The 12829-nt window shown below is 41.2% G+C and overlaps 1 long non-coding RNA gene across 1 annotated transcript; it reads left to right on the forward strand.

Annotated features, from left to right (window-relative positions):
- Positions 1-11180: 11180 nt before the first annotated feature.
- On the forward strand, positions 11181-11980 carry LOC130685641 (uncharacterized). Its single transcript, XR_008999636.1, has 2 exons — positions 11181-11275; positions 11410-11980. It is a non-coding gene; the product is annotated as an uncharacterized LOC130685641 (long non-coding RNA).
- The last annotated feature ends 849 nt before the right edge of the window (positions 11981-12829 follow it).

Consider the following 12829-nt stretch of genomic DNA (forward strand, 5'->3'; position numbering starts at 1 on the left):
TGTGTTGGAGCTCCGCACACCTGGACGCCCTCTCTCTTTTTCTATCCCAATATCTATTTAAACCATCTCCCTTCCTCCTCTTCCCCTCCCCCTCCACTGTATTCATTCTGTTCTATTCTGGCTGCTGCTTTAAAGCAACGAATACACCACATGTGCACAGCATCCAGACTGCTGTTGCTGCATTCGAACTCAATTGGATTCTCTCTCTCTCTTTCTCTCTCTCTCTCTCTCTCCATACCTCTCCCCCTTCCTTTTCTCTTTATATATATATATATATATATCTGTACCCAGGGCATCCGTCCTCCTCTTTTCATCCTACGTTCACCAATTGTGCATACCTTTCTCTATAGTTCTTCGTTCATTCTCCTGTGTGTATTTTCACATTGCGCTTTGGTTGCTGCTGGTACCATTGGACGCATCATCAGAGCGCCCGCGTCGCTATTATCCGAAAAACTAGATTGAGAAGGGGGAGAAATAAAACGAACAAATATATTTTCTCCCCCCTTCCTTACGTTCATTTCACCTTTCTGGCTGTCGACAGTGGAAAATGTCCCGGCAAAAATTCAGAACTGACTTCGCAGCAGGAGACCCAAAAGCCAGTATTAGTTGTGGGGGTATAAAAATAGGCTTCGTGTTGGGAGGTGTTCTGTACGGTGCAATACGTAGCGTATAGAGTAGTTGATATACTGCCAACGAAATAGATTAAAGCTATTGATTTATCGCTGGATGGCTGCGTCCTTCTATTCTTTGATGATTGGAAGAATGAGGAATAGATAGGTAACATTCACCTCTTTTCATTAGACAAATAACTCGTATGCCCAGTAGAAACACATTCTCTTTTGGTTAGAAATGATTGGCTTTAATCTAATCTAAGCTGTTGTAAATCATTTTGTTTTTATCTCTATGGAGGGGAGAACTCGCTTGTTCCCTTTTTTTCTTACCTGTCGTTTTGAATTTTCTTAGCTTTTCAAAGGGAGTGCTTGACATGTTTCTGCCTCTTTTCTAGTGGGCGTATATACACAGCACGTTCCCATACCTCTAGACGTTGTATAGGTGTTGGTTGCCATTATTTTTACACCGCATTTTGTTCCCTCCTTTTTCTTTTTAGGAAAAAAAACAAAACAAAACATGTGGCTTTTATTTTATATTCTTGACTGTGTTTCCGATACTCCAGCTTTTTTGGCAATATGAAACACCTGGGGTTTGGCTCTATATGCAGCTCTCCTATTTCTCGCTGTTGCTGTGGTTTTTTTTCTTTCCTCCCGTTCCAATCACGCCCCCTCTTTTTTTTTTGCATACGATCGCAGTTTGAGAAAAATGAAATGGTGATGAAATTGCCATTGATTTCCATCGACAAGTACGACAAAGTCGTTTAACAGCTACACGTTTAACGTGTCAATGTATAAATAAACACAGCGACGTAGAGGACACATTGTGCGTTAAGGGCAGAGAGGTGTCAGTATTGCACAGGGTCTCACATTCTCCTGATTTTCTATTTTTCGCCACGTAGGGACTTGAGCGAAAAAAGAAACTTATTGACCAACACACGAAAGAATAAAAAAAAAAAGGAAGACTGGCACGCAGCCATTAGCATATTTTGTTTCGCCATAGAATTTCGTTTTCGTGATACGTCTGCGACTATTCTCACCTTCAAATTGCTAACGGGTATCCAATTCATGGCCGATGTTTTATTGTGTGCATGAAATTTCTTTTCTTTTATTTACGCTGTCGTTGCGCATTTTTGGGGAGGTGTTTGGCTGCAGTGTTTCAAAAAAGAAAGAACGAGGAAGACGCTACTTAAGCTGCTCAGCGGATTCCTTTAGCCCAGCAATTTAACACTGAAGAAAGAAAAAAGCCGGGCCGGATCGAGCCCAACGTTCTGAAAATTGAGGCTGATGAGGTTTTTTGCGTGTGCAACGGAAAACTATGGAGAGCAGGTTCAAGCGTTTTCAACACATCGGAATTCCGCGTCGAAAACGATTTTGTATACAAGAAGGCGGTGGTGGATGCGTCCGGAATGTTTTCATTAAAATGCCACTAGGATCGAAGAACGTTGCCGTGTTCGCACATATCGACGTCACCCGACTTCTCCTTTTTCTTGTGTTTCGTTGTCTCCCCGATTCCGATGTCACACCATGTCCTATTACTCATTCCAGTCCCAAACGCCCCATAGCCGTCAAGAAGACGATCTCTGTTATGGTGCCATGGCGCACAGTTTTAAACCTCCTCTCTCTTTCTCTCTCTCTCTCTCTCTCTCTCTCTCTCGCAAAACAATTTTCTTTCTTTTACTGATGAATTTTACGTTCCCTTTTTAACCCGATAGCTCCTTCATTTCTCTTGGAATTCGGCTGCACCGATCTCTCAGATGAAAGAATGTAGATGCTGCATTTGATTTTAACGAGCTAAATTCAGACACCTTCCTCTGCTTGTAAGAGTTTTACGTAATCGTTTAATTAAAAAAGAAATGAATACATTTCCTGTCAAATTTCATGGGAAAATGAGATAAATGTAACACAATTTACAAGGGGAAAAAAACCACCCTGTAAGAAGAAATCTGCCTTTCCGTTTAGCGTGACTCAACCGGAAACCCCAATTGGTTGGTAAAGATAAAAATGAAAAACTACTGATTGCTTTTTCCCCCCTCTCATTTTTTTTTCTTTACCTCATCGCTAACAAAACGGAAAGGTGTGGAAGGAAATTGAAGGTCTACATACCGCCAATTAATTACGCCATCCAACAGCAATTCATTTACATCATTCGTTGGTTTAAAAAAATAAACAGCTTGACAAACAGTTTGATAGGAATGTCCAGCCGTTGAGTAACAAACAAATTTGACATTAAAAAAAAAAGATGTAACGGTTTTTCTCGTTGCCTTTCGTGGATCGTCCTACCTTTTCCTCTTACAAATGCGGAATTCAGAAAATTCCGTTTAGCAGAGGAAAACGATTCCCTAAATGATGTCCTTGCGCTTAAAGTTCATCTGAGATGTGAATAGAAGATCGGTTCCCATCATATTCTTTTTTTTTTTTTAGCGATTAACAAGTCAAGACTGAGCCTTTCGAGGACAATAAAGAAAAGCTGTTGGAAGCTATTGCGGAATACTCCAACGGATAAAGAGCCAGTTTTTTTTCAATCATCTCAAACATTTCACTGAGCTCTTTTCTTCTCGCTCCGTATCAGGACGTTTGAACGAGGGAAAGGACTTGATGCAACATAGCGGACAGGAGTCGAATATCGGTCTCACTTTTTGTTTTCTCTCCCCTCATTTCTTTCGTGAAAAATCTAGTCAAAGCCAAAAGAATGCTCTATTCTCTTCGACGTCTTCCCTGTGGCGCTTTAGTCGACGTCACCGATCAGTTGTTGTCGAGTGGCCTTTTACCATACATATAGAGAGAGCTATTGCTTTTTACTACCTCTGTTTTGTGTTTGCACTTTGAGAACGAGACGATGCGGAAAATTGCCGTGCGACACTCTTTCGTTGGAACTAAAAAGCCGATGGGCGCTGGAACCCCCTGCCGATCTCTTATGTAGTTAGAAGCTCTTGTGTCTTCCACCTTTTTTTTTTTTATTCGATCTCTCAACAGGAGACCGCACAAGAGTCTACTTCAAGCATATCAGGCCTTTTTAAAAAATAAAAATGTATAGAGAAGCAAAAAAATGTGCGGACTAATAGACAAATGATGATGTCTGATGCCTTCACATCTGTATACGGTGAGGTATAGTACTTTGTATACGCTATCAAAGAACATGAGAAAGCCCTTTACAATGTTCATATGAAAGGCTTCACCTTTTTCCGCTAACTGTACATAAGAAAATGTTTTAGTGTGTACCTATGTGTATTGCTCAAGGGGGGAATTCAGCAACGCTGCTGGAACTCTGTTCCTATTCATTCGCCCCACTAAAAACATTTTCTTTTTTTATATATATTCTATAGGCTTTTACATATTAAGACGCCATGTGATTATTCCAGTCCAATGAATCGTTTAGTCAGTTAAAAGCCACTAAACAAACAATTTGTTTTTTAACTACACATATAGACAAGGCCCAGAGAATATCGTTGGTGAAAGGTTATCTTCATTCTGCCACTACAAACCTTTTAATTGTTGTACCGTATAGAATTTTTTTTCTACCCGAAACTAAGTAGGAGAATATGTAACGTTCCAGTCGAGCAAGTCGCAGGGAGGTCGCTTTAGATCTCGAGAGAAAGCGTTGAACACACATGTTTTCGTATATACATATCACCCAATCGATGTAGGCTATTAAGGACGGAGATTTCTATACGCACACACGCAAAACGGAAGAAATTCTCACGTGGAGATGCACTCGTCTAGTTCCAGAACCCAAGCAACGAATAAAAAAAGGAATTTCAGATGTAAAAGAAGTTGGAGGTCTCCATCCACTTGAGTCGATAAACATCCTAAACATTTATTTTCTATGGCACTTTTCCCTTCTGGTTTTTTACCCTCTCGTTCGATCACTGGACAACATTTTGATTCTTCTTATCCTTAAAAAAAAATGGGTTCAATCATAGTGTGTGTACTTGCACTTATAACGACAATATATCGAAGGGGTTGGAGCATTTTCGATCTGACGGTGGGTGAGAAATCCTCCACAAGCCTCAACTGACTTTCCATTTCGAATTGAATGGGAACAACAACAAAAAAACGAATTCCGTCACATTTGAAAGCATCCGTGTGTTAAAAGTCATTCAATCGTCATTCAATCGAAAGGAGTTGAAAATGCTTTGATGTACACCCTAGAATTGACGACTACCGGTTCTTTAACAATTGGTGAGAACTTCTGTCGAATTTCATTCGTCTAACACGTTACAGGTTATCTAGTGTTGGCCGTTGTGATGACGTGGGAATCGATTGTTTGCACGATTTTCTCTTACAATGTCCTAGAATTGTATCGAGACGCATATGGCGTTTGATGGAGAAAACAAAAAGAGCGACCAGCCAAAAAAAACTGATGATTGTGTGTAATAACAACACACTATTTATTACGACCAAAATCAAAATAGCAGTAGCAGCTTGTGTGTAATCGGATATCCTAAAAAGCTACTCTCATTCCATCGTTCAATCAGCCGATCATCGAATTCCTGGCGTGTCGAGTGATGTTCTCGCTAATCCGACGATTCCAACACAACAGAACAAAAAATATTGGGGAACCAACAACATATGCAGCATAAATATATCTGATTTCATTAAACAGTTATGTACAGTCCCCACATGAAACCCTCTGCTGTCTTTTTCGAAGGGGGGGCCTTCCATTTTTTTTTTAAAAAGGAAAATGAATTGATTAAAAAAAAAATAGGGGATCAACGATAATTGTTTTGCAGATGCCTACCAGGCACAACGATAATACGTTTGATGGGCAATATAAAAGAATAAAGAATTCTTACATCCAAGGTACAAGGATTTTTGAAAAGATGTTCCTCTTTCGATAAAGATGCTTCAGAAATCCTTGAGTGGTGTAAAACGATCTCGACGGTGTAGGCCTCTGTGCTTTAAAGGAATGTTGTCTTGTATCCAGCAAAAAGGTGAGCTGGACCTACCTCTTTGGAGTAAGAAAAAACCTTAGCAGAAGAACAAGAATAGAGAAAAAAAAAAGGTGAAGAGGGGATTTGTGAAAGAGCCTCTCGAACTCAATCGTTCCGGAGCCCCCTCTCTTCTTGAGTCTCGAGTTACCTGGCCCATCATCAAGGTAGTCCCTATCTCTATACACAAGATCTTTTTCTCTCTTTTTTTATCACGTCTCCCGTATAGACCGCAATTGCAGCTATACTACCTCAACGAAAACTAGCTCTCAATTCAATTTTTCATCTCCATTTTCTTTTGCTGGCTATTCTCATTTTGAAGGGCATTATTTTCTTTTTTTCTCTACTACATAAATGTATGGATTTTTTTTGTTGTTGTTGTTGTCCGACGACGTTTGTACGTCAGTAGCACCGGTCTGAAAAGCAGCACTATATAACCATAGGGGTCTATTGTTGGTAATCAAAAAGGACGGACGCATATACAAAAGATAGGGAGAAAAACGGATGAGGGTCTGGCCGTGGGGCTTGGCCAAGTACGCATATATACAAGATGTACACGAATGTATAAAGAGAAATGATGTATATGAGCAGGGCATGAGGTATACACAGCCGCAAGGCTATACGTACAGAGTCGATTGAATGAAAAGATCATTTCTGGTCGAGCGGAAAAGCACCTTTTTATTATATTATTATATTATGTTCCACTGTGTACACAAGTAAACTTTGTAAAGGCCAGTTGGACTCTATCCTTATATTCATTGGATACATCTACTACCTTTATCATATCTTCAAATTACTCTTTTTTTGTGTGTGGAGGCCCCATTGTACGTCTGTTCCGGACCCAACACCGATAAGTTCCTCTTACATCTATATTTATGTTCTGTACGCAGAGTACAGCGTACGTGTATAATAAAGACTATCAGACAAGATGATCATCAGTACAAGATCTGACGAGATATGCGTTCTCTGCTTAGTTTCCTATTTAAGGTGTGCCTCTTCCGCACTACACCCATTTTTTTTAGATGACATTTAGAGGGGTGTTCAAGAAAGAAAATCCAGTTGAATATTTTCGTTGTAAATAATGAAGGCGCTGAATAGTAATCCAATGAGGGTATCACAAGACGCATAAATATTGCCAGCCACTTGAGAGTCTTGAAAGACTTGGCATTCAAGTTTCAAAACAGTTTTTCAACCCTCCTTTTGCCCCGTATATCTGAGATAGTCGTCCGCGCCCTCCGTGCAACATCAAATGATGAATACGTTTTTGACGCTAAACACATGATGCAGTTTTTATGCTCTGTGTTTTTGGTAGGGGTTGAGAAAGTGACAGAACACACGGTCGTAAAAACTCTTAGCAAAAACCAGAAGACTTTTACGTTTTTCTTTTTGAAGGTTGTGAACCACTAGATCTGCTCTGCTGTGGAGAATATCTGTGTTTATTCAAAGATCAAGCGCCTTTCACATCCGCCTCTCCCTTTTTTTCTGCTTAAATAGTTCTTGACCAAAGGGATCCATCATCGGTCCTTGTAAACCTCCCCCCCCCCATCCCGTGTTACAATGATAGGTTTTCCTCATCGTTAGCAGATAACGACTTTTGTACACATAATGATGAAGAACGTGTGCGAAAACTGGCTCACATGCCAATACTTTATTGTTTTATAAACAATAACATGTAGCGCTAAAACTGCGTCTAAACTGTGAAAATCTGAAAACGGAGACGTCAATCTGTTGCGCACAATCAGTCGGCAGACATCGCACTTTCGATTACATGTGAAAAAGTTTTCGTCGCTCCTCCAGTATCATCGAATAACAGAATGTGCGTCCGTCACAGCACAAAAAAAAGGGGAGGAAAAATTACCGAGAAAAGGAAACCTGAAGCGCGTATCGGTCAACGTGTTTGGAAAACATTTTTGCTTGGCATTTCAAATGTTTTTCTTCTTTATCGTAGTTTTTCTTTAAGAAATCTTTCCGAAGCGTTTGATACTAGATGAAAGGTTATCAGAGAGCAGAGATGTGCGACTGTGCAGGCATACGACGATATCGTCATATCCGGTACCTTGCAACTTCGACGATGACCCCTTTCACCGCACCAGCACAGGAGATAATCAGCATTTTGCAGTGGGATTCAAAATCTAGTATTTAAAATATGCAACGTCATTCCCTTTTCAGAAAATTAAGTAGAAAGAACCTGCGCTTTTGATCAGTTCAGCCGGTTATTCATCCCAGAACGTTTTTGTTCATGAAAATTCACGTGGCCTTTTGACGAGTATTGACAACCATTGGCTCATCAACCGTTTCTTCCCTCCCGAAGTAAAAAGGTTATCAACGCTTTCCTTTTTTTTTATGCCCGTGTGTGTCTACTGTGGCATATTTACTCGTCTAGCCTGATGAATCGTATCGTGTTCTGTCCATCTTCGCTCACAAGAAAACACGCAGACAGAAGAAGCGGCCGACTTCCAGCTGGAACAGGAAAAAGCGGCCTAATCCATTTTGTGTACCATCTTTTTAAAAGGGAATATATAGAGTTTTGATGAAAGTATAGAGTCTGTATTTTTATCGTCTTTTCACTTTGAAAAGCCAGACATCTGCGTCGAAGGTGGTGGGGAATATAAGAAGACACGCAGCATTTTCAAAGATTATCAGAGAAAAAAAAAAATAGAGAACGTTGGTCAAAGTTCAACGCTCCAAAGACCAAGGACTCTTGGTCTGTTTGCGTCCTATGTCGACCTACAAAAATCAAATTTCATTTTAAGCATCTTCCAATGTTGTAAGCTCATTAAATTGATTTCATTTGACTGTCACGGTAAATTCCAGTTTGGTGTAAACGAGTTCGCCCCTTGTTATTGACGGGAAAGAAAGCAAAACATGTTTGTCGGCACGTTAATAGTTTTCAATACATTAAAGAATTTCTTTTTTTTATCCCCCCCCCCCCACGCTTGATCCATCGCTGTTTTCTATTTATGCGCATACCAAAGCCAAAAAAAGAAGGCGAAGAATTTTAAAGCAGGATATTACACACGTAGGCCTTTTGGCTTTAAAGCTTTTCGTTCGGTAATTGATTGGAGAATTTATCGACGCCACGGAAGTCGACGGCAATGACAGGTGAGATTAATTACAGACGCTCCTAGAAAGACGGAAAAGGGGGAAGCGTCTGATGATAATGAAGCGCTCATCATGTTAGCGGTACAACCGACGCTGGTGTGGGGTGGGGGGGGGGGACAAGAAAGGCGATTACGTGTATAGGAATCGTATCGCACATATCGATCTGTTTTGCAAAGTCGAAAAGGTATGAGGAAATTGTTGTTCTCATCGGACACAAATCCCACCAAAGTAAAATGACTGGATTCGATGACGGACGGAAATCGCATTGGAATGGCCAAAGTGAAACTCTGATCCGAGTGGCAAGTTTCGAAACCTTATATCCAACACGATACGCCACATGTTCTGCGTGTGTGGGAACCAAGAGGATAGCAGATCCCAGGTGTGTACTGTACACATGTGTACAGTACACGTATGCCGAACAGGAAAAAGGGGCAACTTACAAACGAAGTAGGGGAGAAAAAAAGAAGAAGAAGAAGGTTCTAAATTGAGAGTCTCGCTCCCAAGGGCAGCGTCACTCGTCAATAAGCGCCGATCGAGCAAGTCTTGAGGGGTGTGTGCATCATGTTCTATGCCCGTGTTCCTCCCCACTTTTTTTTCTCTTCTGGCACTCGTTTGCAACATCAGGCCTTCTCTTCCCGCTTATCCAGGCCCTCCGTCTCTGATGTACACCATTGATCGACCGCGTTTCCTACTCTTGACGAGAAATCGTCAGCAGTTTGTTTGTAATTTCCCACCTTTTTGAAAGTTTTTTCTCTCTGCCTTACGGCGCGTTCAAACAAACGCTAAGAGTAATAGAGGCAACTGTACAACAACATTCGATCAAATTGCAAAGAAGGAAAACGGGAAAATGGAATTGACGTGTACTGTGTACTGAATCAACAGTAAAAAGACAAATTCTAGTGGTAAAGAGAAACGCACAGAAGAAGGTAACGTCACTACAACTTTCAATCGATAAGGCTTCAATTCTTTAAAAAAAAAAAACAACAAGAGAAAAGTGTGGAAGACCGAAGGAAAAAAAGACGAAACGTACGTATTGGAACAAATCGGAGCGCGGATCATTCCGGCGTGCCGACTTTGATCGATCTACGTGGGGTTTATCGTTTACCTTTCAGGCGGAAGTAGGCGGATTTCCAGAGGCCTCTTTTTTTTTTTTTGCTCTCTTAGTACATGGATTTATTTAATTTTATCGATTTCTTTCCTTTCTTGTCGGCGAAACCTCCCTCCTCCTTTTTTGTTGAAGTCAGTAAGCGAGTTTTGAAGAAAACAAATGAAACATTTTTTTTAAAATCTAAACTTAAAGTAAAAGGCGGAAGTTGAAGATTTTGATGATAAATGCAGCGTATCAGTTTAGTGATTGGCCAATACCAGAGGCTTTTGAGCAATTAGGAATAACCCTCGAACTGCCGTTGAAAGGAGATGCGCACAGAGTAAAAAGCGGTTGAAATACCCCCCCCCCCCCTCTTCGATAAGCCAATTGGGGATTTATCGAATTATATTTTCCTGTAACATGTACATAGTTTTGTTGGTATTTTAAAATGTACATTAACGAGCCTGTGGTTCGAGTGAACAATAAACACAGCATGGATGAATTATATGTTTAAAATGCGCCATAGTGTTCGCTTGTTTCGACTGTAGCCAGCAAACAAGCCCATTACACGAGTCCTTGTGTTTGAAAACGTGGAAACACGATAGCCAATTTAAGAAAAAGAAAACAATTGGCTACTATACAAACTAAATTAGACTATTGTAGTTTCAAACGCGCAGTTTGGCTGTGTGAAACAATTTCTCACTAATATCCCCGTGTCGTTTCTACTCTAAATTACATCCGAAAAAAGTATGGTCATACTTTAATGTTCACGGTGATTGCAGGTGGTATAAATATAAGCTTAATTAAAGTTTGAATTCTTTAGACAACCTGTAAAATATTCGTTTCTCCCCTCTAAGTACTGCTGATGACTTGGGTTCACTTGCTATGTGATGCCCGATGTGCTGACTTTGAATACACACACATCGTCACATACACACACTCTCTCTGCCAACGCGTTCCCTTTTGTTTGATTTGGTGTCAAATAACCAGACCGTCCTTGATCCAAATTTATGATTCGTTTATTCTTTTCGCTCCATTTCGTGCCATCACACGGAGGAAAGGCGAAGCAAAACAAACAAAACCCCCCCAAAAAATCCCTACGAATAATTGGATGTTATCTAGACAACCAGCTGTACGAATGGCGGGTCCCGAAAAAAGAAAAAAAACAGTGAAAAACATTACCGTTCACATTTCGGGCAATCTAAGTGCCCACCGCACACAAGCCCAGTGCTAAGAAAATGGTGGCGTGGGTTTGTGGGACTTTGACCGAAAACGTGTTGGCGGTACACACGAAGGGAGGGCGGTGGGGAAAGGAGGGCGGTAAAGGGCGGATTAAGTTCGTTCGTTCTGTCGGTCTGCAAAAGTCAGCCTTGAGCGCGCGGTAACAACCGAAACTCTATAGGACCAGCGGCTTGCAGCATGACACTATTGAACGAGGCTTATAATGCGCAAAGCGTATAGTGGAGCAGAGTCGTCGTTCGTGTGGCGGTGCGCGACCGTAGACGAAGGGGGGATCCCGAGATAAGTCGATCCTGATTGGTGCCAAGGTAGAGATAATGACTAAGCTCGCACGACGATGGAACGCAACCCACCCTTCATTGTCTTCTTTCTCCTCTCTGCTCGTCCTTCTTCTCCTTCTTCTTCTTCCCTTTTTTTTTTGTTTTTTCCCTTCTTTTCTCAGACATGTAATACAACCGGCCAGAAAGAAGAAGGGAAATCTTTATAGTCGCTCAAGATGGCGCCCGTGTACGGAGGAGAAGCACAGACATATATATGTGTTTTCTTTTTGACCGCTTTGTTTTTTTTTTCCTTTCTTTCTGCTGTCCTATTTCTTTTGTTCTTTTTCTCCTGTCTTTGCAACTTGCACAGGATATATCTATGGCCCAGTCTGTTGTTTCCTGTTCCCTTCATTCCATTACTGTTGGCTCCGCCCCAGCACAGGAGCAATACGCCAAAGCAGAGCGGCATAACAGATACGCAACGAATGGATATAAAAGAAAAAAAAACCTGTCCGATTGAATGAGGAAAACGCGTCTCACCAGCAGCCAGCCTACTATATAAGGAACAACACACACACACACACACACACACACACACACCAAAACTATATACAATCCGGCAGCTGATTGCAATTCCAGTCGTGTCCCGCTCACGGCATTCTCTCTCCAGGCTATATGTACTATAAAGCATACATGTATCTAGCAGGGGATATATACCTATGCCAGTCCCTGATGGTCTTGCCGGATCGTTAATGTTGATGATTATTCTTTTTTGTTTTGTTGTTTTTCCCCTCTTTTGTTGCAGCTGTTGGCCGCATGTGTACGCTGGGCGATTTGACACCTTTTTCTTGTTGTTTTTTTCTTAGTTATAGTTTTCTCTTTTCCGGCTTGGGTACGCATTGCACGGTCCAATTGAATCACAGCCGAATTCAATCTGTTTTTCTCGCTACGGACCACCGGCTTCTGCCCTGTCTACTGTTGACCGATGATTCACGAAAGGGACGCAGCTCATGCGGTAGACCATTTAAGAACCGAAAATCGTTCGGACGGCCATTTTTTCCAATCAAAGTAGACGATGAGTTTTCCCGCAGTTGACATAGACAGAGCGAAAGAAAAGAAAAAAAAAATATACTCATGTACACACAAAAGGAGAACGAGAAGGGCAGGATAACTGCTGACGTTTGAAGGAGGAGGCTGGTGTCGTGGCTTACTCATCAAGTTCCCCTTGCACAAAAACCACCGCGCCTTCAAGTGACGGTGTCTTATCGAAGACCGACACGCATTCCTAAACGAGGAACAGGCGCCCCATTATATTGGAGGTTTTTTTTTACTCCCTCTGTGGCATCAGGAGAGTCCCAGCCGCTCCTTGTTCTCTCTACTCATTATTTTCAGGATTTTTTTTCCTCCCTTTTTTTTGTCTCCCTTTTATCTTGGTTTTTACATGACGGCATCATCTACCTCCTTGTCGGCAATGCCAGTAAGCCCAACTCACAAATCGTAAAATTATTTGAAATTGAATTCTTTTTTTTTTTTTTTTTTTGACCGTGCTCTGTGACTCGACCGTGCATGTGTGTAGTGATTGTTTGGAAGAATATTGGTTTT

The sequence above is a fragment of the Daphnia carinata genome, chromosome 3, assembly GCF_022539665.2.
Source record: "Daphnia carinata strain CSIRO-1 chromosome 3, CSIRO_AGI_Dcar_HiC_V3, whole genome shotgun sequence".
In the NCBI taxonomy this organism is placed as follows: domain Eukaryota; kingdom Metazoa; phylum Arthropoda; class Branchiopoda; order Diplostraca; family Daphniidae; genus Daphnia; species Daphnia carinata.